At 53.4% G+C, this 5,266-nt stretch overlaps 1 pseudogene; it reads right to left on the reverse strand.

The window, feature by feature from the left end:
* Positions 1–3,926: 3,926 nt before the first annotated feature.
* Positions 3,927–4,965, reverse strand: LOC119090114 (5-demethoxyubiquinone hydroxylase, mitochondrial-like; annotated as a pseudogene).
* Between the last annotated feature and the right edge of the window lie 301 nt (positions 4,966–5,266).

Genomic DNA, 5,266 nt, shown 5'->3' on the forward strand with positions numbered 1-5,266 from the left:
AAAAACATCACTTCGAAGATTTTTTACATGCATGGACAGACAACGGCTACCTGGGTAACATCTGAGTTATTTATGCTTGCTCGCGTGGGAATGTTTGGTGAACAGATAATAGCAAACCGTAAGCATAACTTCATTTAACTTTCAAACACTGTCCATTCGTGTCGGTACCAGAACGCCCGTGGTCAGTTTTGCTGGGTGGGGCCACATGTCAGCAGTAAGCAAAGTGCATCGATTTGAGGACCATTTTTCTTAACGAATGGCCGCAATACCATGTCAAAAACCGCGGGTTACAAAAAGACGTTTCTAGAAGACAGATTGATATACGTGGTTCCAAAGGAAATGTGTTTGTATTTTACTGCGTGTGTGCGTGTGCATGTGATAGGGGCAGGGTATTTATAAGGTAATATTGTGCTTGCCTGCATTGCTGAGCATAACTGCGTTTGTTGCTGTTAATAGTTCATTTGAAATGCGGTTATAGCCAGTTCCTTGTAACCTGGCCTTTAACACAACAGAAGGAACAAACAACTTATGACACCATGGCAGACGAGCTCTTTTCTACCAGCTGTTTCCCGTGCGTTACATGTACAAATTTGAAGTTTTGTTTACTGTTAGGTCTGTACTTTATGCACGATTGAGTTCGCTTTTCACGAGGGATTATTTAGCATTCTTAAAGCCATTCCTGTGGGCCGTGTGGCAAGTGTGTACCGTGACTGACATGTACAACTGTTATCATCACGTCATTGCATGCCTAAATATATCGCAATAGACAAAAGATGTGCCTACGTCTTGCAAAGAAGGCGACAAACCGAGTGATCCGTCGCTGACAGGAGACAGATATAGGAACATACAGCATCGCGCACACACCTTCAATGCAACACCGTACGCCGAGCACAAGCTGCGCAGCCAGTGGTTTTCGCACAACTCTACAGGAGCTCAGCTCCAGCGCGTTACATCTGGGGACCGGCAGAGCGGCCCCTGGCGTGACGCCTCTGACTGCCTAGCTGCTCGGGTGCACGTCCCACACGCGGTATCTGAGGACATGCAGAGCGAGCTCTAGCGTGACGCCCCTGACTGCCTGACTGCTCGGGTGCACGTCCCATGCGGCATCTGGGGACCTGCAGAGCGACCTCGCGTGACGCCCTGACTACCTGACTGCTCGGGTGCACGTCCCACATGCGGCATCTGGGGACCTGCAGAGCGGCTCTGGTGTAACGCCACTGACTGCCTGACTGCTCGGGTGCACGTCCCACATGCGGCATCTGGGAACCTGCAGAGCGACCTCTGGCGTGACGCCTCTGACTACCTGACTGCTCGGGTACACGTCCCACATGCGGCATCTGGGGACCTGCAGAGCGACCTCTGGCGTGACGCCTCTGACTACCTGACTGCCCGGGTGCGCGTCCCACATGCGGCAGCCGCGGGCAGGCCAGCTTCGGCGGTGGGTGCAGCGAGCGGACGCTGGTCACTGTGTCGTAGCACATTACCCGCTTTGAGATGACGGGAGATGGTATGTGGTAGTTGTGAGTCGCGACAATATCCCGAACAGATGCAGACAGGTGCCGTTGGCCAAGCTTGATGTGACGGTGTCAGTACATTGCGCTCCGGAAATACCGTGAAATAATCATGATCAAGTCTCCGCGCCGGTATATAACTTATTTTTTAAACGCTGTTGTACTTTCGAGCCCACGCTCACGCCGGCCACCATTTCAATAATACCCTTTCAGGGGTCACGTAAAAGGGTGTCGGCCAAGATCGGTGTCACGGTGCGTGAAGTATTACAGTGTGCCCTCCAACGTCTACTTGACGTCTGACGCTCCATGAAAGCAGTCGCTTGGGGCGTTGCGAGACGAAAATACGGCAGTTTTTATAACAACGAGCGCGGGGGGAGGGGTGGAGGTAAGATTTGCGCCTCTGGTAGCGGTGGCTCTGCGTTATTGAACGACGCTGGGCAGCCGTGCTCAGCATGTGACACCTATTACTTTGATATGATCACCTGACAACGCATTATATGAATGAGGGCGATCCCAAGCCACGTGGAGGCGAAATAAGGCAACGCTTGAGAATTGTTATAATCAACGCGCTCGGGCGCGTGTCGACGCCGCTAGCCCAGGGCCATCGAACAGCACTCGAGCGCTCTGATTGCGTGTTACCGAATGCGGTGGCATAACGGCGCTTGTGGGCACAATACCGCAGCGTTCTGCAAATTTTGTGTAGTCAGCGTACGGAGAGAGGGGATCGTGCACGTCTGATAGCACGGGTTGAGGACTCCCAACAACACTGAAACATTGGCGATCGCCGGTGGCGCCATTTTAACAGAACACCTGAGGTCGTGTTGCTGGGTACGGGTGAACGCTGGGTGAGTTTTCTTCAAATTCAGCAGCTTTTAGATCATTTATAGTCACGTCCGATGAGACAAGCGTGTGCGTTACGATACTAATGTCCTGAATGCCAGGGAACGATACCCAAAGTTAAAGATCAGCCAATGGCATCTACTTGTTCGATAAGCCCCCCGCGCTTCGCATTACTGAGTGCCGTTGTCATTCTTCGCTGAAGACGAAAATACGGCAATGTTTGAACAAAAATGTAATCGCGCGCGAGAGGGCCGCCCACGTTCGACAGCACCCGCTGAAAGACACCGGACGGTACAAAATCGTGTTCGGGGTCAGCCACAACCATTCTAATAATCCCCTGACGGCGTTCTAATAAATGCAGGCGGGCCACACGGCACGTGCAGACGAAAATCCGAAAGTTTTTTTAGAATCGTTGTTTAAAAATAGCATGTATTGCCACGCGCAGATGGTGGGACCGTGTACTTGATAACTCTGGTTTAAGGGACAATAAACGTCCCTAAATGTCAAGTTTGTGCCGCCAGAGGCTTTTTGATTGGCATGACCCGCAACCGTTGCGTTATTGATTCCGGTTGTCTGCCCGGTGTGTGGAGATAAATTTACAGGCAGTGTTAAAATATTCGAAAACCGCACGCCGACAACGTGACTGTGCGCGTTCATAGCAATTCGCTGAGGTTTAACCAGCCACTCGAAGAAGTGGTACCCGCCATAGGCGCCCACTGGTTTCATATGGCCCGCTAGTGTCTTGTTGCTGAAACGTGTCTTGTCGTCTGGACCCGCGCCCTTCGGCGCGGGTCCAGACGAAATACGGCAGTGTTTTCAGACATATATATTTGTGCGCGGAGAATGAGATTGTGCCCGTTTCAAGGCGATTCTTATATGCTTCCAAACCACACACAAACCTTAAGGTTGACTGTCGACACACTTTCTTCGGGAATCCCCAAAGGTACAGTGTTGCGGAAGGATTGAGACGATATATTAGTATCGCGCGGGACGGAGTAATTGTTTTGACTTCTCCGCCCCCGTCTGTAGTGCTGGTATGCACACAATGTTTCGGTCCGTTAACTCTCCGGCCGCGTCAGGTGTTATCGTGGTCCTGAAAGGGCGGGGATGAATGCCTGACTATCAGCCATGCACGGGTCACAATCCGAATTATCTCATTGGAATTGCCGAGGCTCGAGCCATGGTCTTCTTGGTTGCCATCCAGTGCTCTGCTGGCTTGCCCTTCCTGGTCAGCTCAAACGGTAGAAACACCGCACTTCAATGCGGAATACTCCCTTTCATGGGCTTCTCACCAGCCTATATATCATGTAGGCCAACAACACCACGAAAGATCTCCCAAGAGTGATGTACTAGCATCATCCAGAGGGCTCTCCGCATAACTCAATCACACCTCATTTTGTTTTATTTCAAAACACATCGAGAATCTCATAGCATACAACAATCAATCAGCCAACCAACATACAACGTGATCTCCTAGCTCAGTAGTGCAGCACACGATAAGCCAGCCGCTCGGCACTGGAGCGCTGACGTCACAGGAGCTCCGTCGGGCCGTAGCTCCTGTGACGTCAGCAGCGGTCAGATCCTCTCCGAAGCCCAGATGGCTCCCAGGCAGCCGGCCTTGATCAGCCTGCGAGAGCAGGCTGGTAGGCGGGGCGCCTGCTCGGCGTCATGCGCCAGGACCGGTGTCGTGGTGCTCCATCTCCTCAATCCACTCCGGAAACTTGGATATGATCTGCGCCAACCCAGCGGAACACCAGGCAGTCCAGAATGGATGTACAACACGGCATTTGAGGGAGCAGGCGGACTCCAGCATCGTATGGAGGAGAAGACGGGAACTGATGGGCATCGACTCGTTGCTAAGAACGACCCACACAAAATGCAGCGAACCAGCTTTGCTGGGTGGCAAACGGAGTTCACATGGAGAGGTTCCGCTTCGGCACTAGACCGCATAGCAGGAACGCATGGCGAACTTTTGTGGCGATTTTAAGAGGAGGAAAGCACGAGCGGGTGTGATATAACAGTTTGTAACTGACAACAGAGCAACCAATGAGCGCACGCGACGTGGCCACAGCCGCACCGGGGTTCTGATCGGCCTGTGGCCGGTGAAAGCCTGAGCCAGAAGCAGACAGTGCACGTGGCCACCCGTCCGGCGGCACCCAGCCGCCGGTGCCCTGCACTGGTCCGGTCCGGCGGCGGCCCGGCGCCTGCAACCTGCAGCAGCTCGGTGTGGTCCTGGCCCGTCTCGGCCTGCAGCCGGCTGAGCTCCCGGATCTGGCTGTTGTAGTGGTCGGTGATGACCGCCTCCACAGCCACCGTGCACGCCATGGCTGCCTCCTTGCCCAGCAGCGCCGTGCCTGCCGACAGCGACCGGCGCGCGCCTCAGCGAGTGGCCTCCGGCGCTGCACACAGCGGGTGACTGCGGCTGCGAGTGGTGCGGCCGAACACAGTTGGACATGCAGCCGCAGTGACGGGCAGCTGGTGCTCCGCGCGCATACCTGCTCCAAGCGCGTATCCAGCCACGTGCCACAGTGGTAACAACGACCGTTGGCCTGGCCCGGTATTTGGGGATCAGTTCCTGCAAGCTTTGCCTTGTGCTCCTTTTCCTGGTCCACATGTGCTGGATGGTTTTTCCAATGCTGGTGTTACCTGCAAAAAGGAGGAAAGAAAACTAAGCATGTTGTTTTACAGTACTAAACACGGGAGGGGGGGGGGGGGATTGACGGAAAATGGCCAAAATGACCGTTCACGCTAAAGTTAAGAGACCTTTTAAAGGCCCTTTTCCCGGAGTTCGTTTTTTCGTGGTTCTTGGGGGCCAAAACAGGGTCACTCGCCACAGTAAAAACAGTGATAATAACTGCAAATTAGGCACACATGTGCGGTTTATTTACCTAACACCAAAAATGCATAAAGGTACA

The sequence above is a fragment of the Pollicipes pollicipes genome, unplaced genomic scaffold (genome assembly GCF_011947565.3).
Source record: "Pollicipes pollicipes isolate AB1234 unplaced genomic scaffold, Ppol_2.1 Scaffold_3087;HRSCAF=3621_pilon_pilon_pilon, whole genome shotgun sequence".
In the NCBI taxonomy this organism is placed as follows: Eukaryota; Metazoa; Arthropoda; class Thecostraca; order Pollicipedomorpha; family Pollicipedidae; genus Pollicipes; species Pollicipes pollicipes.